At 39.9% G+C, this 25,470-nt stretch overlaps 1 protein-coding gene across 16 annotated transcripts in view; it reads right to left on the bottom strand.

Moving 5' to 3' along the window:
- The window catches only part of LOC133620249 (membrane-associated guanylate kinase, WW and PDZ domain-containing protein 1-like), a 204,773-nt gene that overhangs the window by 87,188 nt on the left and 92,115 nt on the right, over positions 1-25,470 (bottom strand). For 2 of the 16 annotated variants that reach the window (XM_061981646.1, XM_061981665.1), the window contains exon 1: positions 22,324-22,519. The exons of the other annotated variants lie outside the window; for them this stretch is intronic. The gene's annotated coding sequence lies outside the window, so the exon portion shown is untranslated. Of the gene's footprint in view, positions 1-22,323; positions 22,520-25,470 lie in introns of those variants that run through there. 16 annotated transcript variants of the gene reach the window in all.

The raw sequence follows: 25,470 nt of genomic DNA, 5'->3' as shown, positions 1-25,470 counted from the left end.
AACACATTTGTAGATAAGTGTTTCATGTAACTCAAGTAGAAATTAAATGTGCATATGAAAGCAACATAATCATTCTAAACAGAGCAATACGGCAGAAACTAAACAACATAAATAAATACAAATAAATGTGAAAAATGTGCAAGGTGGCATCAGGTATTGTATATGTGTTGGTAGATGATGATGTACCGTAACCGTGGCATCAAACTTGCCCGCTGCACGGCCACTCTGTGAAAAGGTGAAAAGCGAATGTATTATTATTATTATTATTAGATGCTGATTATTATTATAATCATCTGACTGACAAAACACACAGTGACACACTAACCCTAATGTTACTCTTATAAAAACAAAACACGTTGCAGTGATTCTGCTCGGACATTTTTTAACACTAAGTTTTAAAAGTAACGTAAAGTAGCAGCGGTCATTAACAGCACAAAACACATAAACATAAGTACATTTTTTAACAGTGTGTGTTGTGTTCACACACTACTCGCTCTCATTGATAGTGCTCAATAACAAGTAACTTGAGGTAACAATTAGGTGTAACTATAACAACATTTGACAGACAAACTATGACATGTTAATTTCTAAACACTTTCCATCATGCATTCAGCTACAAGTTGACTTACCTTGCACTCAACATGCATATTAGGATGGTGGTTCTGGAGTTGGCTCAGCATGTTTGAAGTGTTGTCTCCCTTCACAGATAATTTTTTCCTGCATTTTCTGCCGATGCTTTACCAATCCAAAACACGTTCAGACTTCAGATTTTCTCAATTTACTAGGAGGGCGAAATCTCAAGGGCGAGGTCCTTTTGTTGTTTTCCGCCCATTGGAAACAGTGCTAAAATGCATTAATAAATGAAGGTTTTTTGATAATTAAAAAATAAATGGTATCACTAACCGTTCGGAATTTTGCTGCGGTTTATCATTATACCGTTTACCGTTACATCTCTAGTTGTAACTAGTTATAACTGAAGTGAATATGATGGATTAGATTTATATAGTGCTTTTCTAGACACTCAAAGGGCTTCACAGAGAAGTGAGAACCCATCATTCATTCACACCTGGTGGTGATAAGCTACATTTGTAGCCACAGCTGCCCTGGGGTAGACTGAAGGAAGCGTGGCTGTCAGTTCGCGCCAACGGCCCCTCCGACCACCACCCATCATTCATTCACCAGTGTGAGCGGCACTGGGGGCAAGGGTGAAGTGTCCTGCCCAAGGACACAACGGCAGTGATTTGGATGGCAAAAGGCGGGGAGCGAACCTGCAACCCTAAAGTTTATAGCATGGCTGCTCTACCCACCACGCCATGCAACCCCAAGTGTTACCTAAGTAATGATCATGTAATCATATTATTTACAATTCAGTTTTAGTATAGACATCCAAAAGTAAACTCTGAGAAAACCAAACAGAGTTCAAGACAAAACAGATTATATAGACTAAATATAACCCAGGTGCATGTTGTTATGTTTTTGCGTGAAAGCACAAAGTTATATCTAGCTTTACTGGGTTATGTATTGAAGACAATTTAAAATACTTTATATGCCTTATGAATGCTATTTTCTACTATATTGTGGTGATTTTACAGGGTTTCCGTGTGAGAAAACAAGTGCTGTGCAAAGTGGGTTTCTGCCAAAAGGTGGAACAACAGAGAAATGAGAAATATGGAAAAGAGGTCAACAACAGTGGTGACACATGACTCACAACAACCACAGAAATAGAATCACCTAATGGCTATGTGAAATCCCTTTCTAAACAAACAGCCACCACAATCTCCCTCATTGTCACCTCTCGCTGTCTGGCAAACAACCGCCAACAAAGCAAAACAAACACAGCACCTTGTGCTTGTTGTGCGACACACACGCTCACAATCTTGTGCTGGATGCAGGTATGCATGTCTGCATGTATTGATCTGAAAACTGCTAAAAGGAACAGAGAGCCCTCACTAGGGTCACAACATCAACAAGGTCTCTAAATGGACAGCACAGTTCAGTTCAGTTCAGTTTGAGTTTATTTCGAACATGCATTTAACCGCGAGATGCGTGTGCAATATATAAACACTTGGCTAATTCTTAACAAATCTGTTTGTGAAACAACAAGGACATACAAAATTATGTTCAGTAATCTCACAAATCTATCTTGCTGGTCCTAAATTATGAATAATGCTTGTTGACAAACAAAAACAAATAGAAGTGATTAGTGTGGTCGTTGCAGCAGTTTTATCAGAACTTAACAAGAACTACAAAGAACAGTAATAAAGGCTTCTCTTGACTGAAGGGAGGTTGTTTTTTTACTCTTAGCCTGACTGAAGAGACTCTGACAACCATTCAACATTGCACTAAAGTGCTGTTTCCAAACCGTTTCAGAGACCAGATCAAGGGTACCCTGAGCAGCAGTCGTCTCTGCAATAACCAGTCTCAGTCACTACGTTTCCATTCACTAAATTAGTCTGATTTCTCAAATAGCTGTTTTTTTGTATTTTTACACCTACATGTAAAGTCCAAGTGTCCAGGCACTTTCTCTAATGTGAGTATTGGTCATAGGCTATGTACCTGTCGTATGCTGGAGAGCGCTTATTTCATTTTAGCCCGGTTAAATGAATTCCTTTGCCGGTTGACCTATGACTTCACCCTAGCCATCTGCATCTGTGGATCCTTAAAACTTGTTTTAAGTGATGTCTGCTGTAATACTGGCAGAGATTACAAATATTACGTCTGTAATGGCTATGCTGATGTTAAATAGCAGACAGCATCGATACATTATCTTGGATTGCGCTACGAACATAACGCTACTACCAAGAATGTATCGGGGCGGATGCAGGTCCAAAGCAAAGACAGGCCGGCAGAAAAGTTTTTTCGAATTAATTTTTGGACGAAGAATCATGTAAACAAAACTTTTGATTATCTCGGAGTTCAATCATAAGGCTCTGTCGATTGATGTAATGAGTTTTAAATCTGCACAAATGCAGTGTGAAGAGGTTTGTGTACACTTTATTATTTGCCTTTAATATACCTGCTTCATTATCTTTCCTCTCATTCGTATTTTGTTCGGGAGTCCGAATTAAGCCGGCATTTTACATTTCCCTAGCTACCATATCAGGTAAATCTCAGTTCCTTTTTTTCTACCATCAATGTCCTTTAAAATTTTATGTTTTTTTAATTTGTGAAGCAAATAAAAACTAGTATCCTCTTCATGACAGTTTTTGCCACGTTTTTATTGAATGGTATCTGCTTGCGGGTTGTATCCCGTGTGTTGAAACTGGCGCATGCACGATACGAAGGATCCTATCCGGCTGCACACACCCCCTCGAGAGATCTTTTTCCAATTGCATAATCCAGGTGTGTTCGACTTTTCAAAAAACAAACACAATCGGATCAAGGTGTTTTAATGGGTTGTAGGAGGCTTATTTAGAGCCAAACTATTTGAGAAATTGGCCTAATTTAGTGCATTGACACGTACTGAGTGTTCAACAATTGCACGAATACTAATGAGAGAAATACACCAAAAGCAGGCTACATTCAGCATATAGTATGCCTCAGTTTTGTCTCAAGCATTATTCACAGTGGAATGAAAGATAACTATTTTACAATGAATCTGCATTCTGCACTACTTTATTCAAATGTAGACCAAAAATAATGGGCTTTTTGGCACACCTGTTCATGAAATACAGTAGAACTACAGTTGCACATTCCTCCTAACAAACAAATAATCCATGGTGTAAACAGAGTAATTGATGTTCGACATATTCACTAAATGTTACAACACACTAAATATCAGGAAGACTTATCAACTTCTAAAACATTAACATTAACTGTAAGAGGTGAGGATGTTTACATCAAAAACAAATGGAAGAACCTAATAGAATCTCAAGTGACACCCAGTTAGAGACACCAAGGAAAGGAGTGTGCTAACACTTTTATAGTATATTCAGAGTAGGGCTGGGCGATATATCGATATACGCGATACATCGCGGGTTTGTCTCTGTGCGATATAGAAAATGACTATATCGTGAAATCGAGTATACGTTCTCACGCAGTTGCTTTTAGCTGCGGGCATTACACTACAGGCTCTCCTCGCTCTCTCTTTCTCACAGACAGCAAGCGCACCTTCTTACACACGTCACATACTGTCACGTCATACGTCACATACGTATACGCCCTCCCCGAGCAGAGAGGTAGAGACATGGTAACGTTAGCTGTGATGCTAGCGGAGTGGTGCGAGCGCTACTACAAGAGAAAGAAGGTGCGAATCTGGTAACAAATGGAGGAATAATTAATTCCCAAGAAAAACAGCAGGGGGTCCATCGCCTGGCGGTGGTTTGGCTTCAAGTGGGAATATGTCGAACAGACAACCGTAATTTGTCAAACGTGGGGCAAAAGCGTTGCTATAAAAAGTAACATTACTGCTGTAACAAACAGTTCAGGGTGTCCCAAGTTACCGGAGTGTGTTAGTAAGAGGAGGGGTTTTGTCCCTCCAGAGTTGTTGCCGTAGGGCTGTGACGTAGGGTGTGTGGTTGTTGAAGGAGGTGTGTGATGTTGACATTAAAGAAGCGGTGGCTACCGAACCTGCTCTCCCGTTTATTATTTTATTAGATAAGTACACTGTATAGGCGAACCCAGGACACTCGCCTACACTGCTAATATGTAGCATCATTTGAAAAGTCACCCGCTAGTCAATGAAGAGGGCTTACTCAGCACGTCGAACATCTCAGTTAGGTGCCACACGTCCACACCATCAAAATGCCGAGGCAAACATTTCCAGATCAACACCGTATTAAAAAAATTTTGATTTTTTTAGTTGTGATTTCCTTCTCTGCATGAAAGTTTAAAAGTAGCATATATTAATGCAGTATGAAGAAGAATGTTTTAATGTAGACACATAGAATCATCATACTGCTGTGAATATATGCATCAAGTGTTCATTCAAGGCTAAGGCAAAATATCGAGATATATATTGTGTATCGCGATATGGCCTTAAAATATTGCGATATTAAAAAAAGGCCATATCGCCCAGCCCTAATTCAGAGTGCAAACTATAAATACACCTCACTTGCTGCCCTCACTGGCAGTAGATACAAGTTCTGGCTCATGGAACATGTGTCCCCTGAAGTGCATCAGAAACTACAAGGCCGACTCAATGATTACATGTCTTGATAGTGGACAGAGCGATGTGTGGATGCATTATAGTGGACAATCCTTTTGAACAGTCTGTTTCATAAAAGACTAAAATGGATAGTCAATGCAAATCATTCATATTTCGGCCTGACTGGACTAAAAGGCAGAATACCCAACAAGAACAGAAGGTAAACTAACCATTGAGCATCTCTTACTTTATATTGAACACAATTCTGGTTTAAAATGAAAAAAAGAAGTGTTACCAGTAATTCATTTTGCCTTCACCAAAACAAACCTAACATAACATCGCAGTTATTCTCAATGACATCTCATTGAGGTTGATGGGAACACGAAAGCCCCACCACCTCTTTTCATTTAGTCTGTAATCAGTGCAAGTGACAAGACATTCAGAAGACATTTTATCTAGCTTCAGAGAAAAGACCATCTGGCTATTTAATCTTTTACAATGCACAGAGCTCAGCTTTCACTGCTTTGACAGATATATGTTCTTCTTGACTCTCCATCAACATACATTTCTCTCACCTCAAAAGTATGGCAACATATACCTAAACAACAAAATTATGATGATCAACTTGCACTTGGAGCTGACCATGCTGTGTGGGCTTCCATTTAATGGAGGCCCACTGAGTATTACATTCACTCTCAGAACTGAACTGCAATATGTTTGGCCTGCCACTTGTTGTATATCTAAATGTGCCTATTAAGAATGCAAAGCTAAAGCGTTAAAATGTCGCCCTACTAATGTTACATCCTTTAATTGCAAATAGACACATCTTAAGACATCAGAAATTAGGCTTTTATGAGTCACCAGTTAAATTGTACTTCACATTTATAGTGCTTTTAATGTCCACATTACAGTGGTGCCCTATGGAAGTCACTTGCTTATACACAGAAGTCATCTTAAACCTTATGTTGTCCATTAGTGCCAACAAACATTTTTTGCGTTAGCTTAGCTATACAGGCATTGGGTGATTTCAGGATATCAGCCATTAGCTTAAGCAGGGAAAAAAACTAGTATGGCCACTCACTATCAGTTGCATTTTTGTAGCCAGAGCCGGCCCAAGGCATAAGCGTACTAAGCGCTTGCTTAGGGCCCCGCGGCCACCAGGGGGCCCCCAAAAGCAATTAACAAAAATTTCTTATTTTTTATTTTTTGCATGTACGAGTCTGACTGATGATTTCTAAATGATCAAAGATATATTATTGTACAAAAACACAATTTTAGGTCAACAGAGTGCTGCTGCTGATCTAGGCCTAGTGATTCTTCCTGCCTCTCTTTAAATGTAAAACTGCCTCTGCTGCACCTGTGACGTTTGCCGCCCGCCGTGCAATGCCAGTGCGCACTGGGCATCAAAAGCGCAGATAGAGGCAAAACAATGTCACAAAAAAGGACATATCCTTCAGGTGCAGAAAAAAGGAAGAAGAAGAAAGTGGAAGAGGAGAAAAAATGCCATGATAAAGGTATGTTTGCATGACTTGGTAATAAAAAGTTTATCAAAGAGATTTGTAGCTGTAATTAGCTTTAGCTAGGTGACGTTAGCTAGCTAGCAATATGTTTTTAGCATCAGGTGCTAGCAATATGTTTTTAGCATCAGGTTACTAGTGAGATATGTTGTTTGCACAAATTGTTTGCAGCAGAGCACGGTAATTTATTTGAGTAAAATAAACATTATTTTTTACATCAACTCATAAGTTATGTGAAACTTCCCCAGGAGCATTGTTAAAATACTTTGGAGGCACAGAATCAGCCCAGAGCCAGTCCACATCCTCAGGCTCAACTGTGAGTGATGAATCAGGTGAGGAAAAGACTGTCACGGTATACATTTAATTTCTTAGTATAAACATTACACTTGAAGGGAAATTAATATAGTCAAAGTATCTCATTAATATGTGTGCCTATATGTATGTATGTATGTATTTCATCTTAGGTCCATCTCCATCCTCTACAGTGCTCTCTCACACACCTCCACCCTCTGTGCCCACTGTCCCCTCCATGTCTGAAACCACAGCTGATTTATCTAGTAAGTTAACTGCAAAACACCCTTTGTAATTGCTCATTGTACTGCAGAACATTCTGAGATTAATAATTATGTCCAACAGTGCAATTTAATGACCTTATAGGTCCTTCTTTTTTAGTCATTGTCTTTCTTTGGTCACTTCCTCAGCAACTTCCACCACAACGTCCCCTTCACATCATGGACCATCATCAGCTCCGCCAGTTGACCCAGCTGAGTGGCCTTCTTTCCTCTCAGATTCAGACAGGACTGAGAAGGTGATCAGAGGACCACTGTCTATTAAGGAGAACTTTTCATTCCCCAAACGGCATGATGGCCGAAGTTTTCATTATCATTATACCTACAGACAGCTAGTCAATGGAGAAAAAGTCAAGCGTAGCTGGCTGACTTATTCAAGAAGTAAAGATGCAGTCTATTGCTTTTGCTGCAAATTATTTTCCAAAAAGTCCTAAAAACTGGCAGCCGAGGGACAGCTGGATTGGGTCAACATAGGTGCACTGCTGAAACAGCATGAAAACAGTGAAGATCATTGTAGCAACATGGTGAAATGGAAGGAATTTCCCTTGCGTCTTTCAAAGGGGAAAACTATTGAGAATTTAACTTCAGTAGACTGCGCTCTCTTTGTACAAAGTAAACATTAAATATGAACAATTAACTAAAAATATAAACTAGTAATTAAAGACTAATATGTACAAGACTGATGAGACAAGATGACACTTTTACCGTAAATGCAAAGCTTTATCACTTGGACTGTTCAACCCCAGGCCACTCTTGTAGCTGAATGTTTTCTACATTTTAAGATTAGGAACCATATGTAGCACTCTGGACATCATTCGTTCATTCATTGGTATTATTTATGTTATAAACTGGGCCACCCCCATATCTTTATAAATGACATGTCATTTGTAAAGACATGCCAGGCTGACAATAGGATAATGTAAACAACACTGCCAGAGCCACAATGAGTTTATAGTAGGTGTGTGAATGATCAATCAATATTATTGGCAGAAATAGAGGGCCCCAAAATCTAATTTTGCTTAGGGCCCCATGGAGGCTTGGGCCGGCACTGTTTGTAGCTAACATTTTGATGAAAAAGAATGCAAGCAAAAATGGTTGCAGTCGTGACACAGACAGACTGTCATGATCTCAACATGAAGAGAAATGTTTGATTTGAAGAACATTTATGTAAATGTATATTTTGGAAAAAACTTGTGTACTAACTGAATTGGACTGAATATTACTAAAAGCACATACTTAGTGTTGTTTACTTCAAAGTTGAATTCATTTTCGTGTCGTCCTCGCCAGTTCCAGGTTTGAATAGAATAGAATATAGAATAGAATATATCTTTATTGTCATTGTACATTGTACAACGAAATTGTATGCAAAACTAATTTAGTGCAAATTCATAATAACACATAAAAACATAAGAACATAGATGAATAGATAAAGATACATAACAATACAAAAGCACACAGCTCACATGCACAGTCATTATTGTCTTGTGTTCAGCGACACTATTGCTCTCGGGTAAAAAGTGTTCTTAAATCGGTTTGTCCGGCATTTTATTGTCCTGTATCTCCTGCCCGAGGGCAGCAGTTCCAAAAGTTTATGTCCAGGGTGAGATGGGTCCCTTATGATGTTTTGGGCCTTTTTGAGGCAGCTGGCACTGTACAGTTCATCCAAGGAGGGGAGAGAACAGCCAGTGATCTTTTTGAACAGTCCCAACTTGTCGGATTATATTTTCATCCATCTACTTTTTAGGTGAAAGTAGGGCTGGGCGATATGGCCTTTTATCAATATCTCGATATTTTTAGGCCATGTCACGATACACGATATATATCTCGATATTTTGCCTTAGCCTTGAATTAACACTTGATGCATATAATCACACCAGTATGATGATTCTATGTGTCTCCATTAAAACATTCTTGTTCATACTGCATTAATATATGCTATATTTTTTTACTTTCATGCAGAGAGGGAAATCACAACTAAGTTAATTTACCAAAACTGTATTTATTAAACAGTTATTAAGCAGTGGCACAAACATTCATGTCATTTCAAAACAGAAAGTGCAAGATTGTCAGAGACATTTTAAAACAAGCTATTAGTGCACTTTTGTACATGATGTCACACAAGATATTTCAATAACTGTCAAATAAAACTTAGCCGCATAATAGGAAATCAAATAGTGTATGTCCTTCACTATGTGGTAGGTTACTGCGGACGTTATCGCCTGTTTTTGACTATTTTTTCATACGGTGTTGATCTGGAAATGGAAGACGCCAGGCTCAATTGGGTCAGTGCATTTTGTGGGTGTGGCACCGGCCGGAGATGTTGACATGCGGAGTTTCAAGCACTCTTCATTCTTTAGCGGGTGACTTTTCAAATGATGCTACAAATTAGTAGTGCTGCTACTTTTTGTAGCAACGCTTTTGCCGCATACTTCACATATTACGGTTGTCAGTTCAACATCTTCCCGCTTGAAGCAAAACCACCGCCAGACGATGGACCCTGTGCTGTATTTCTTGGAAAATAATTCTTCTTCCTTCATTTGTTACCAGATTCGCACCTTCTCTCTCTCGTATTACCACTTGCACCGCTCCGCTTGCACCACAGCTAATGTTACCATGCCGCTACCTCTCTGCTCGGCGAGGGCATATGACGTTGCACGCGCGATGTATGTAAGAAGGTGCGCTTGTTTTATCTCTCTGTGAGAAGGAGAGACAAGAAAGAGTGAGAAACGCTTGTAGTGTAAAGCCCGCAGCTAAAAGCAATTGCGTGAGAACGTATACTCGAATACTCACGATATAGTAATTTTCTATATCACACAGAGACAAACCCACGATATATTGAGTATATTCGCTACATCGCCCAGCCCTAGGTGAAAGGCATGATTTATGATCTACAATAAACTTACAGGGAGCAAGGAAGCGAGGAAGCAGCAGACCACCCGACGATGTAAACATAGGGACACAAGCTTGTGATCACGACGCCGCAATAAATAGTTTGTCTGTGTTTGCGCTTATAATTACAATATCACTAATACTTGGTTAATATTCAAGTTACAAAATGTAACTTGAATACTGAGTGGATGTGAATATTGTTGGTGCGTTTTGAATTGTTACTTATCGGTGATTATGGGCGGAATAATGGAGCTCTTATTGGCTCCGCTCTAAGCTGACTTTTATTTACGTTCATTTAATATTTAGAATGCCATCCATCCATCCATCCATCTTCTTCCGCTTATCCGAGGTCGGGTCGCGGGGGCAGCAGCTTAAGCAGGGAAGCCCAGACTTCCCTCTCCCCAGCCACTTCGTCCAGCTCCTCCCGGGGGATCCCGAGGCGTTCCCAGGCCAGCCGGGAGACATAGTCTTCCCAGCGTGTCCTGGGTCTTCCCCGTGGCCTCCTACCGGTCGGACGTGCCCGAAACACCTTCCTAGGGAGGCGTTCGGGTGGCATCCTGACCAGATGCCCGAACCACCTCATCTGGCTCCTCTCGATGTGGAGGAGCAGCGGCTTTACTTTGAGCTCCCCCCGAATGACAGAGCTTCTCACCCTATCTCTAAGGGAGAGCCCCGCCACTCGGCGGAGGAAACTCATTTCGGCCGCTTGTACCCGTGATCCTGTCCTTTCGGTCATGACCCAAAGCTCATGACCATAGGTGAGGATGGGAACGTAGATCGACCGGTAAATCGAGAGCTTTGCCTTCCGGCTCAGCTCCTTCTTCACCACAACGGATCGATACAGCGTCCGCATTACTGAAGACGCCGCACCGATCCGCCTGTCGATCTCACGATCCACTCTTCCCCCACTCGTGAACAAGACTCCGAGGTACTTGAACTCCTCCACTTGGGGCAAGATCTCCTCCCCAACCCGGAGATGGCACTCCACCCTTTTCCGGGAGAGAACCATGGACTCGGACTTGGAGGTGCTGATTCCCATCCCAGTCGCTTCACACTCGGCTGCGAACTGATCCAGTGAGAGCTGAAGATCTTGGCCGGAGGAAGCCATCAGGACCACATCATCTGCAAATAGCAGTGACCTAATCCTGCAGCCACCAAACCAGATGCCCTCAACGCCCTGACTGCGCCTAGAAATTCTGTCTATAAAGGTTATGAACAGAATCGGTGACAAAGGGCAGCCTTGGCGGAGTCCAACCCTCACTGGAAACGTGTCCGACTTACTGCCGGCAATGCGGACCAAGCTCTGACACTGATTATACAGGGAGCGAACTGCCACAATAAGACAGTCCGTTACCCCATACTCTCTGAGCACTCCCCACAGGACTTCCCGGGGTACACGGTCGAATGCCTTCTCCAAGTCCACAAAGCACATGTAGACTGGTTGGGCAAACTCCCATGCACCCTCAAGGACCCTGCCGAGAGTATAGAGCTGGTCCACAGTTCCACGACCAGGACGAAAACCACACTGTTCCTCCTGAATCCGAGGTTCGACTATACGGCGTAGCCTCCTCTCCAGTACACCTGAATAGACCTTACCGGGAAGGCTGGGGAGTGTGATCCCACGATAGTTGGAACACACCTTCCGGTTCCCCTTCTTAAAGAGAGGAACCACCACCCCGGTCTGCCAATCCAGAGGTACCGCCCCCGATGTCCACGCGATGTTGCAGAGTTTATTTAGAATGCAGTTTTTAAAAATCCATCCGTCGTCATGTCTTTCATAAGGATTGTAAACAATAGGCAAAATTCCCCAAAAAGTGCTGTTCCGCTTTAAAGGTTCCCACTTCTATATAGTAACACCAGATAACAGAAATACATACTCCTTCAGTAACCATATGGCACACAGAACATGGCCTTTACTCCTAAAATGAGTCTTTGACTATAATATGACTATTTCTACAGAAATAACCGCAAACAAGCACACTCCAACACTTACAAAAGTTCAGGTGGAAAATGACCTCCCATGTGTTACCACTGGGCGGTGGGGATGAGAGCACTTTGCTGACATCTGATACCGTCAATCGCCTTCCTGCTGTTGATGGTCTGGGGAGCTTCCACTCATTGTCTAACACAGACATACACTCTTATACACACACACACACACACACACACACACACACACACACACACACACACACATACACACACACACACACACCCATGCAGCCAAACATCTGCTGTCTTTAACCCCTGCTGTCTATGAGTGTGAGCATGGCAGGGGGGACAATGCACAAGAACTTCCAGCTGACTTGAGAGTGAGATAAGCCTTATGGAGAGTGTATAACTGGACAAGGAGTTTGGTTTATGCAATTAAATCAGTAAAAAAATGCTCTTTAAGAAACCATGCATGCAAATATTATTTTCCTGTCCATTAAAATGGATATATTAACTGAACAAAATCATCTCACTGTGTATGTTTAACACAAAAGGTGTTGCATAAATGGCTGTTTCCAGAATAAACATACTCTTGGTGTCAGTGGAGAGATGTATGTTTTGAAAACAGAGGCTAAGAGGTGACTGGAGAACCGATGAGTCAGAGCAACCACAGTTGAGGAGGGGCTTAGATCGCAAACAGTCACAAAGGGAGTTTGCAGGGAACTCTCCTGGGCCTCTAAACCCATTGCTGGAGCAGCATTGATTAAGGCAGCGTTTTAAGGCCTTATCTTAACAAGCATTCCCTTCATACACTTGTCAGGTGATAGAAGCACGTTCTTAGATGTTTTCCCCAATATTTGAGGAGGGCTGTGTCAAGGTTCAAGGAAAAACATTTTTTGTCCGCCTATACTGAGTGCTTTTGTTACAGTTTTTTACAGTTGCTAAGACACATTTCTCAATACTTAGGTCACTTTTTCAAAACTCTTCACACAGTGAGCACAACAGAAGTATGAATGGGCTAAACTGAGGATCAATTATCATTGATTTGGCACAAAATGCATTCAATGACTACAACTTTCAAATGACATGAATTATTTTCTCACTTCAACACAACCGCCAAAACTCTGTGTACTTACAGGCCAATTTGCACATGCTTACATACTGTTTTCAAACTTTTAAACTCAAGTTCAAAACAATAACATAATACAAACTTGAATAAGACAGCAATTTGCATATTTTAATGAAAGATGTTTAAAATCGTATTTGACCACCATTCACATGATCAAATGTCCCTCCAGGACACAATGAATGCTGGATGTCTGGACATATCAGCAGAAGATTGACAGGGATGGATCAGGTGTATTGCCCTAGATCAGTGATTTTCAACCAGTGTGCCGTGGCACACCAGTGTGCCGTGAGATATTATCTGGTGTGCCGTGGGAAATTATGCAACTTCACCTAATTGGTCCAAAAAATATTTTTTGCAAATCAATAATCATAATAATAATGTGCCGGTGTCTAGTGCCTGTGCTGTGTAGAGCTTGGCAGGGTAATCTTGTAATACTCCATATCAGTAGGTGGCAGCAGGTAGTTCATTGCTTTGTAGAAGTCGGAACGCGTCAAGGATGGTTTGTCGTGATCCCAATATGCAGAGCACAGCGGGAGGCAGCGTGCAGGTAAAAAGGTATGTAACGCTTAAACCAAAAATTAACAAGAGGCAAGTCCCGCTAGGAAAAGGCACTGAAGCATAGGGAAGGCTATGTAAAACAAAAGTAAAACTGAACTGGCTACAAAGTCAACAAAAACAGAATGCTGGACGACAGCAAAAACTTACAGCGTGTGGAGCAAAGACGGCGTCCACAAAGCACATCCGTACATGACATGACAGTCAACAATGTCCCCACAAAGAAGGATAGCGTACGCACAACTTAAATAGTCTTGATTGTGAAAACAAAGCAGGTGCGGGCAATAGCACTCAAAGGAAGGCGTGAAGCTGCTACAGGAAAACACCAACAAAACGGGAAGGGTCACCAAAATAACAGCGCAAGACAGCAACTAAAGCACTACACACAGGAAACAATAACAAACCCAAAATAAGGCACGACAACCTGGTGGAGTTTCATTGTTTAACTTTTTCTGCTGTTGGTGTGCCTCCGTATTTTTTTTATGAAAAAAATGTGCTTTGGCCCAAAAAAGGTTGAAAAACACTGCCCTAGATGACATAAGATGTGATGTGAATGAGAACCTGTGGCCAAATGGAGAAGAGTGAGTAGATTAGCATTACTATTGTATCTGTATCAGTGTGTGTGTATACAAATTATTGTATTTTGGAATTACTCAGTGCAAAAAAAAAAAAGAAAAAAATAATAAAAGACATACAGTATATTGAAGCATTCTGCATCATGTCTGATTCAGTCTAGTAACATATATTTTGCTGTGAATTATAAACGGAGATGTCTTTGTTTTACACATGAAAACATTGTAAAATGATACCCGTTGTTAGTGTTTTTAGGTCATTGTTTTGTGGGTGAAAAAATAATACATAATGTTGGATATAGAGAACATACAAACCCCTAAAAAATAATACATAATGTTGGATATAGAGAACATACAAACCCCTTATTTATTGAATCAAAAATACTGAAATTCCACGACATAGTGAATTTGCAAACAGCTAAAATTATACACAAAGCAAACTATAATCTGCTACCCAAGGATATACAACAATTCTTCTCAACAAAAGAGGAGAAATATAATCTTTGAGAAAAATGTAATTTAAAACATTTGTACGCATGTACAACACTTAAGACCTTCAGTATATCAGTATGTTAAATTATGGAATGGATTAAGCAAATAAATCAAATCATGTACTAATATAATCCACTTCAAGAAACTCTTCAAACTTAAAGTGTTTACAAAGTACAAAGAAGAAGAACCATGATAAACATTCTGAATTTATTTCATCCATCCATTCATTTTCAAAATAATCTTACTCATCTCACTATACGAAATGTAACTTACTTCACCGAGTATTATTTATTTATTTTTATTGTGATTACTTATGGAGTATATTGTGAATAAATTGAGAACAGGAAGTGGACAACATTTTAGCAACTGCTATGTAAAAGAAAAGGGGTAGGATTAAATAAGCTTTGCTTCTTCCTACTTCTTTTCGAACATGTTGAATAGAGAAACTGGAAATTGTGATGTATCATGTTGTATGCTTGCATGTTCGAAATAAACTCAAACTCAAACTCAAACTCAAAAGTGTGTTTGTTGTCTGTCAACCTTTGTTAGTGTTCTGGAATAATGAGTTGATTTGAGACATGTATGAAGTGATTTGGTAGTTTATGTGCATTTTGAAAGTGAAATGAACTGATGTGACGAGCTGAAAGTTGGTTTGGAGAACGGTGTGAAGAGTTTTGAAAAAGTGACCTAAGTATTGGGAACTGTGTCCGAGCGACTATAAAAAACTGTAAAAGATGAACATAATTTTCTTAATACAGAGTTGGACAGGCACTAGACCAGTGAAGACCTGAAAGTGAGTATTGAAACCTGCTTTCTTTAACTTTGTTCAAACAATCCTCCAATAAAAAGAGTAATGAGTTACAAAAGTCAACAGAGCAAGAAACAATATAGCAGAGGCCCTGCGATGATTAAACAAATAACAGTCAAATTACAGATCATATCAGTGGCTGGTGTGTGCATATCGACGTGGAACTTATATGAACTTTAGTGTGGTGTGAGGAGCTTTACTTGAGTGGTGACTTGACAGACCTCAAAAAGAAATAATACTATTAAAATCGTGTAACCTATTAAACATTGACAATCCCATTAACAGAACGTTGTTTTACAATCATTAACCATTTAATTAAATACACTTTTAGTAAAGATTGTAATCCAATTTTCAATTCATCCTAAGAAGTACAGGTGTGCTACCTTTAATATGAGATGATTCAATATGTATCTGGATACTTGGAGAACAATATGATTCAGAAATAATACATTTTAAAATGTACCGATTTGATTCGATTCGGTAGAAGGTCATCCGATTTCATTTAATTTGATTCTATTTTATGAAAAATGATGCAATCAGGTACAGTTTCCTATTTAAACTAGACTTTACCGTTTCATATTATGACTGTTTGTTGTTGTACTGTTTATCTTTAAATACATATCCATCTATCCATTTTCTATCGCTTATTCCCTTCAGGGTCGCGGGGGGCGCTGGAGCCTATCTCAGCTACAATCGGGAGGAAGGCGGGGTACACCCTGGACAAGTCGCCACCTCATCACAGGGCCAACACAGATAGCCAGACAACATTCACATTTTACAACATACCAGTGAACAAGTATTTTTGCTGCTTTTGACATGACATACAGAACAATGTCATAGTGTTTGTTACTGTCATAAATTGGATGTGAAACACTTTGGAAAGCCACTCTAGCAATGAAAACAGACTAAATATTTAATTTCCACTTATGCCACAAATTTACTTCATCCTTTGTTTTACTATACAGCTTTGGCATGTTTTTGTTCGTAAAATGTCGTCGACTTGGGACTTATCTACTGAGGCACCTATGTGTTTATAATGCTCTGAAAAACCCTTATTCTCGACAACACTATGATCTCAAGTCTTTAAGAATCAAACAGGCTATTGGAGACGTTATTAATTTGGCTTCAGTGGAGTTATGTCCACATTTTTCTTAAATATTCGTTTGTTTGTCCTGTTGTGTCTTTGAGCTCACTGTACGAGGCTTCTCATTCCCAGTTTCTTCATGTCTTCTCAACAGGTATGTGTTTAGATTAGTTGTGCTATTGCTGTATTTAAAGTTAAATAGTTAAAGTGCCAATGATTGTCACACACACACTAGGTGTGGCGAAATTATTCTCTGCATTTGACCCATCACCCTTGATCACCCCCTGGGAGGTGAGGGGAGCAGTGAGCAGCAGCGGTGGCCGCGCCCGGGAATCATTTTGGTGATTTAACCCCCAATTCCAACCCTTGATGCTGAGTGCCAAGCAGGGAGGTAATGGGTCCCATTTGTATAGTCTTTGGTATGACTCGGCCGGGGTTTGAACTCACAACCTACCGATCTCAGGGCGGACACTCTAACCACTAGGCCACTGAGACTGTTTCAGTGCTGTTTCACATTATTTGCACATTGTAACAGTTTTATCAAGTTTATCGAGTTTATCCAGTGTAGTTAACCTTCAACTTAAACAATACTCTTCCAAACTTAATCGTGCCCATATTGCACATTTTGTCTTGGAAACTTTTTTTGTTTACTTTAACAGTACAAGTCTTGCATGAGTTTCACTGGAAGTGAAAGAGGAACATAGCTAAATTTATGGATTTTTTATTTTTTTGCAAATGTCCATAATGTTTTGTGTTCAATAGTTCGCATTAAACACAAGCACAGGACTAAAACGGTGGTGTTATTGTTTGTGTTATGGCGCCATCTTTTGAACAAGTTCGCTCACTGCAGGTATTGCGGGTTGAAAATGTACTTCCTGTTTGATGCCGTCAACCGGAAATAAGTGTCCATAGCGTATTTAATCAAAAGGAATCTTCATTTATCACTCCAAGTTTGTAAATTCCACTGATTACCTAAAACAATTCTTACTAACTAAACCGTCCCGTGTGTGATGTCTGTAGGAGTGTTTTCATGCATATTTGTCCGTGCTATCGTAATGTAATGAAGCTAGCGTTGTTAGCATTAGCTAGTATGCTAACACGTTTACGAGTGTCTGTGTTAGTATTAGTAACTTATGAAGGCATTCTTTTTGTATGGTTTCAGTTTCACAAATTCCTCAATAAATTCACCAAAACGTCACCATGGACTCATTGAGTGTGTTTAGCTGATTGGAGTGCTAGCTTCCGTAGCTAGTGGGTGGATGACGATGACTTTTGTTGTGTTTGATCACCCGTTTACTGCCGTGTAACAGACACTGTTTGGAAACAGTTAAGGTATGTAAAAAAACATTTACAAAATATTTCTGTGTAAAAAAACTCACTTCACAATGTATATTTCTGTGGCTTATAGTCTGGTGCAGCTAATATATGGAAACATATTTTTTCCCTCTAAAAATTTGTGGGTGCAGCTTATATCCCCGGGGTGCTGTGTAGTCTGGAAGATATGGTAATCACAAATAGAGCTTCCAGCAGTGTAGCGGATCAATTAACCCGGTTGATTTTTTTATTTTACATTTAAAGTGGATAAAGAAAACACATTTGTTTTTGTTTTTTTAAGGATTTTAGAGATGATCAAAAACACTTGAAAAATGTGGCTAATGGAAATCACCATTGTACTCTTCAAAGCCCTCTAAAACAACGCCTCCATCAACGTTGTATATATATATATATATATATATATATATATATATATATATATAATGTAGTAACAGACACGTTCATAACATTATGTAATATGTGCAATATTAACCTTTGGTAATCTTAAGCATTGATGGAACTTCTTTCCTCAGCGCATTTATTTTTGTTTGCAAAGCAACGCACTTCAGACTTCCCACAAAAAATGTGTGTTCCTACTTCCAAAAACAAACGTGTGTGTGTTCTAATCATGGCAGACTTGGTAACAGACAACGAAGACAACTATTTTTGTATAAACACCTTATCCTTTTTTAACCTGAATATACAGAGGATGAACTGCTGCTCATTGAAGTGAGCACAAAGAGATTGTGAAACGATGAAGCAGACAGAAGCCGAGGGAGTGAGGTTGGTGGAACTTGACGCTATAAATGTGGAACTTGGAGCGAAGCTTTGGCAACAAAAATGGAGTGCTTACCCAAAATCAACAGGAAAAAAAAATTCCCCGACCAGTTGAACCAAACGGAAAACTGCCCATCGAGTGAATCATTATAATATTCATATGGATTATTGCAGCATGGCACACTTGTTATTAAAACTACAGTACATTAACTGTCAAGCTAGCTGTGTACAAACAAAGCAAAAAATGTGGGCTATTACTTTACAGATACTATTAAAATATTTTTCATGTTTTTCAGTCAGTACAGATTGGTGTCCTATCGCATTGTGTTGTGAATTACAAACTCAAAAGCCATTCAGCTGTTGATGTAGTAGCTAGCTTACCTCTTGCCGTAGCTAGCTAACGGCTAATGCCGTAGCATGTCGCCGCAAGCCGATGTGTTACTACACTAGAAAAACACTTCCTCAGTGTTCGCTTTTACAATAACAATGCCGCTACAGCTTGCTTATTAAACAGGTTACGGAACGTAAATTAAGTCATGTTGGCGTTTTTCGGAAGCATTTTCAAAGTGATTTAGAGACAGAATGGATTGCTCGCATTAGCTCCATTGCTAGCCACCTAGAACGAGCCGATTATTACAAATTACAATGCAAAAGTACAAAACCTTTTGTCTTCTTGTCTCTCATAAGGATTGTGAACAATTCCCCCCCAAAAAATGCAGTTTTCTTTTAACTCGATTCACATTTTTCAAAAAAGAAAAAAAATCGATGTTCTATGTATATTGGTTATTTATTACACACCTACTAAGAAGCGATCAGTCATATAATGTAGTTATTGTACAGTGCATCCAGAAAGTATTCATACCACTTCACTTTTTCCACTTTTTATGTTGCAGCCAAGTTTTGTCTTCAAAACTTTACACACTATAATCCATAATGACAATGTAAAGTTTTTTGTTTTTTTGTTTTTTAATTTTGCAAATGTATTATATATATTCACAGCCTTAATACTTTGTTGATGTACTGTTGAAAGCAAATACAGTCTCAAGTCTTTTTGAATACGATGCCACAAACTTGGCACACCTATCTTTCTCAAGCTCCATCAGGTTGGATGGGAAGAGTTGGTTTTCATCCAGGATGTCTCTGTACATTGCTGCATTCATCTTAGTCTAGTCAGCGAGATGATCAAGAATCTGACGGTCACTCCGTCAGAGCTACAGCATTCCTCTGTGGAGAGAGGAGAACCTTCCTTGAGGACAACCATCTCTGCAACAAACCACCAATGAGGCCGGTATGGTATAGTGGCCAGATGAAAGCCTTTTCTTAGTAAAAAAAATTGCTAAAATGCACCAGAAAAACTATCAGACCATCAGAAACAAAATTATCTGGTCTGATGAGACAAACAATAAACTATTTGGCGTGAATTCTAGGCATCCTGTTTGGAGGAAACCAAAGACACTGCTCATCACCAGGCCAATATCATCCCTACAGTGAAGTGATGGTGGTGGGGTGTTTTTCAGCGGCAGGAACTGGGAGACTAGTTAAGATAGAGGGAAAGATTAAAACAGCAATGTACTGAGATATCAATCAATCAATCAATGTTTATTTATATATCCTGGATGAATCCAACCTGATGGAGCTTAAAGACTTTTTTTGTAATTTTGTCTATCGTTCTTATTCATTATGAAAAACGTGATGACGGATGTTGTTGTTATTTTAATCCATTTTAAACATTGAATAAACGTAAATAAAAGTCTGCTTACAGCGGAGCCAATGGGAGCTCCACTATTCCACCCATAAAATCAGATAAATAACCATTCAAAAAGCACCAACAATACTACATTTACATTTCGTGACTTGAAAATTAACCAAGTATTGTGGTATTGTTATTGTAAGAGCTAATGCAGACAAACTATTTGTAGTGACGACGTAATCACTTCCGTTTGTTCCTATGTTTACATCATCGAGTGGTCTGCTGATTCCTCGCTTCCCTGCTCCCTGTAAGTTTATTGTAGATCATAAATCATGCATCTCAGCTGGAAAGTAGATGACTGAAAAAATAATCCAAAGAGTTGGGAAACTTTGTCCACCATTTCGGACCGTTAGAATGCATTAAAAAAATTGTCATGTCTTTCATAATGATTGTGAACGATAAGCAAAATTCTCAAAAAAGTGCAGTTCCCTTTTAAGAGGTGCTTTAAAGACAAATGGGCGAAATTGCCTAAAGATAGGTGTGACAAGCTTGTGGCATCATATTCAAAAGGTCTTGAGGCTGTAATTGCTGCCAAAGGTGCATCAACAAAGTATTGAACAAATGCTGTGAATATACATTTGTTTTTTAATATTTTTATTTTTAATGAGTTGGCGACTTGTACCCCGTCTACCGCCCGAATGCAGCTGAGATAAGCTCCAGCACCCCCCACAACCCTGAAAGGGACAAGCGGTAGAAAATGGATGGATGAATACATTTGCAAAATAAAATAAAAAATCACATTGTCATTATGGGGTAATGTGGGTAGAATTTTGAGGACAAACATTTTAGAATACGGCTGTAACATAACAAAATGTGGGAAAAAAAGTGAAGCGCAGAGTAATACTTTCTGGATGAACTGTAAGTGGAAGTAAAAAATGTTTATTAGTTTAATTTTTCTTGCTCTTTAAATAACTTGTAAATGTGCAAATGTCAATTACTCTAGTAGTGTGTGTATTTAAAATGCTGACATTCATATTGGGTAAAAAAGTATTTAATCACTGAGTGGGAAAAGCTCAAATGGAACACTTGCTTGGCTTTTTTCCTTAGCTTGGATTATTTTAATAAAGGGATGATGGAATTACCCATTATAGTAAAAAAAGGAGGACGGGGAGAGAGAAAGGCCAGACACACAATACTGCTGCTGCCCAACACAACAGGCCATTCTTTAACTCCGCGCCACAACACTCTTCACAGCTGAGTCCCGGCTGCTATTCTCCTGCTGTTCCCCCAAATCCCTCCCCAACTCGCTCCCTTTTCAGCATGGGGGAGACGAATGAGGGAGGGTGTGTACTGAAATTGAATAGTGGGCAAGCACAAACAATCTGTAGCGTCATTAACTGAAAATCTCATTAAATTGTACAAAAGATGGTGGGTTTTGTTTCCTTTTACCTAAATGGAACGTCAGTTTTATAGGGGGAACATGACAAAAGACAGGCGCATTTAAAGAAAGAGTAAAGACGAGTGCACAGGGGGGGTTGACGAAAAAAGTTAAAATGTAGAGATGAGAATAAGAGGAAAAGGAGAGGATGTTGCATGAGCCTTCAGCAGGAGCAAGCAACTATTTCCTCCAATAGCAACTGAGTGTGTCAACAGATCTATGTTCAAAATCAGACCCTAAACAAACACTATCCTAGGCAGATGTACATGCATAAGTGGACACACAAATCTCCATCATTGTATACACATTGCTCAGCAAAGGGCATCATACCGCATACAGCACCTGCCTAGAAAAAAACCCCACCTGACTTTCTTTCTGTGAGTTTATTTCCTGCACCCACACCCTTTCTAAAGTCATCCCGGAAGCCTGGCCATCACTCCCAGAAGCAGAAAGTATATGTCACAGAATTACCTCAACTTTGCCGCTTCTGCCGACTGCCTTTCTGCTAGATATTCCACTGAAATAATCAGGTGGATAAATCCAAGTGGAATTGTGCTTGCCGTGCTCCGTCCAAACCATCCATGGATCATGCAGTTGACTTGACTGTGAGCAAGTGCTACAGCTCCCAGCTTATTCAGGCAGGCGGCTAGTAGGCAGCTGCCGTTTTTCTTCAAAGCTCCACAAGCAGAGCAAATTAGAGGTCCAGCCCAGCTTAAAGGCTAAGCCAATGTGAGCTATTCACACCCTAGTTCCTGTCTGTGGCCAATGGCTGAAGCTCCTCTCCTGCATACGCCCGCCCACAGCCTCCCTCTCCCCTTTCTCGCTGCTCCTGTGCTCGGTTTCACTCTTCGTCCATGCTGCTATCTTAGACATGAATATCAACTCTTGATGTTACCTAACGCCTGGACTGTGCTGATAAACGGCCTGCTTTGTGTGGCTTTTATGAGTGTCAAAACCGACACAGAAAAGACAGCCAGGTTAGCGAAGAGTGTAAAGTATTTTCCATTCTCAATGATAGTGGGTATACCTGTATATTGACGGAATCAACAAGACATAACAGTTATGAATCATAGCCAGTCTTGAGTTAGTTTCATGCTGAATTTGCAAACTACTTTGACCAGTCTTTAGCACAACATTTAGTTTGGGCTTGATGAGGAATCTGGCAGATGAAGGATACTGTGGCAGACCAAAATAAATCTTGCACCAATGCATGTCTGCACATGCACAAAGATGGATGGCTGCTGGGACATTAACACTGCTTCTACAGTCGGAAAGGCCCAACAACATCTTTTTTTTTTGAGGAAACTAAAATGCGCAAACATTCCGCAGAAATCAATGGTCAACTTTTACAACTGTGCCATCAGCAGTGTCCTCACTTACGGATTTTTAGTGTGGTTTGCTAGCTGCACTAAAGCGAACCAACAGGCCCTCCAGCGAGTGGTTAAAGCGGCGGGGAAAATTACAAGGACGATACTCCCAGAGATGAGTGCCATGTACAAAACTCGCTGCCTAAAGCGAGTACACAACGTCCTGAAGGACAGATACCACCCAGCACATGGCCTCTTCAACCTGTTACCCTCTGGAAGGAGGTATAGATGGATTCGCGCCAGGACCACCAGAATGTCTCACAGTCTGTATCCCCAGGCTGTGAGACTGTTAAATGAACATCCTGCCCCTTTGCTGACCATCTTATTACCTCACTCTTCACCACCTCAATAATTGTGCTCTGGACATTGCATTGCTGCAACATCAACGTAACACCCATCAGACATCTGACTGTTCCCACCCCCACGTCCCTCTATTCGCCATCTTCCTGACAATGCTAAAATGCTAAAATGTAAACTATTGTCAACCTGCACATCAATGCAGTTTCTATGCCGCTGGACAAAGCTCAAACAAAATCTCGTTGTTCATGTATGACTTAAGTGTTATTATGACAATGAAAATAAAGGAATCGATTGATTGATTGATTGGCTGCCCAAGCAACACGACCACCATGGGAGCCAATAGAGGTATCCTGAGGGAACAGGACTTTTGATTTGCATGGTTCAACCCCAATGTACCACAGCTAGGACCTCAAGCCAGCAAACGTATAAAACAGTGTATGTTTTAGGTCCTTTCATGATGTATTACAATAATAGGATTTCCTAGAATCGCAAACTTCCGATCTTTACGGCATCACCCAATGAAGTAAATTGAAGTGTCTGACAAGGTGGGTATATCTGTATCTGTATTTCATTCATCTGAAGTTCTGAACTACTTCCAATAATCTGTTATAAATTGTCTTAGATATATAGAAACTCCAACTCTTAAAGGGCAACTGCACTTTTTTGGGGAATTTTGCCTATTGTTCACAATCCTTATAAGAGACAAGAAGACAAAAGATGTTTTTTTTTTCAACAGCTGAATGGCTTTTGAGTTTGTAATGCCCAACACAATGCGATGGAACACAAATCTGGATTGACTAAAAAACAAGAACACTCATAATACAGTATCTATAAAGTATTAACCCACATTTCATGTCTTATTTGTGCACTGCTAGCTCCACAGCATATCTACTGTAGTTGTAATAACAAGCATGATGTGCTCTATGTATCATGATCAACATTAAAGTGACTCACACGATGGATAGTTGTCTTCTTGGTCAAGCTGTCCAGGGAAGATTTTTTCAATTAATTTTGGTTAAGCACTCCATTTATGTAGGAATAGCTTGGCTCCAAGTTCCACATTTGCAGCGGCATGTCACGCCAGTCCTGACTCTCTCTGCATTCGTCTGCAATAACATTTCACCCTGTTCTTCGTGCTCGCTTCTATGACCAGCACTTCAAAAAGATAAGGTTGTGAATCCACATTGGCCCAACAATTGCCATCTTCGTCATCTATTACCAAGTCTGCCATGATTAGAACACACAAGAGTTTGTTTACGGAAGAAGAAACACACATTTGTTGCCAGAAGTGCGTTGCTGTGGGAACGGAAATAAATGCACTGAGGAAATAAGTTCCCATTAGCCACATCTTGCAAGTATTTTTAGAATGCTAAAAAAAAAAAAGACATGTTTGTTCTTGTCTCTCATAATGATGATAAACAATAGGCACATTTCCAAAAAAGTTCAGTTGTCCTTTAAAAGGGCAACTTTTTAAAGTGGACCAATAATAATGTTTGTCTTTTCTAACTTATAAATGTTGTGACAATGTTCGATACTCATGTTAAACAATGGCAGACAGCCTTGAATGCCTCTGAATGCTGTGTTTTGGAGTCTTTTTTTAACCCTGGGCACTAGGGATGTAAACCGAGTACTGGTATTTTTTGGTACCGGTTCCTAATTAGATCGTTCCATGAGGATCGTTAAAATGATGGACTATTACGGCTATCGGTACTTTATTTTCATCAAATTGACCGTCGTAATTATGACAGGTACAGCTGTAAAACATACAAAAAGACACGGTTGAACAACCACTCGGAGTCGACCTTTTAGTGCCCCACTTCCAAAAATACGCAGAAGTAAAGATTTACGCGTAGTTGGAATCGCGGACCGAATCAATGTTTGCTAAAAACTAAATATAAATCTGAAAAGTCACGGAAATTTGCTGAAATCTGACTGAGATGCTGTCATTGAG

Source organism: Nerophis lumbriciformis, linkage group LG01, assembly GCF_033978685.3.
Source record: "Nerophis lumbriciformis linkage group LG01, RoL_Nlum_v2.1, whole genome shotgun sequence".
Classification (NCBI taxonomy): domain Eukaryota; kingdom Metazoa; phylum Chordata; class Actinopteri; order Syngnathiformes; family Syngnathidae; genus Nerophis; species Nerophis lumbriciformis.
This window is presented reverse-complemented; position numbering and strand designations above follow the sequence as displayed.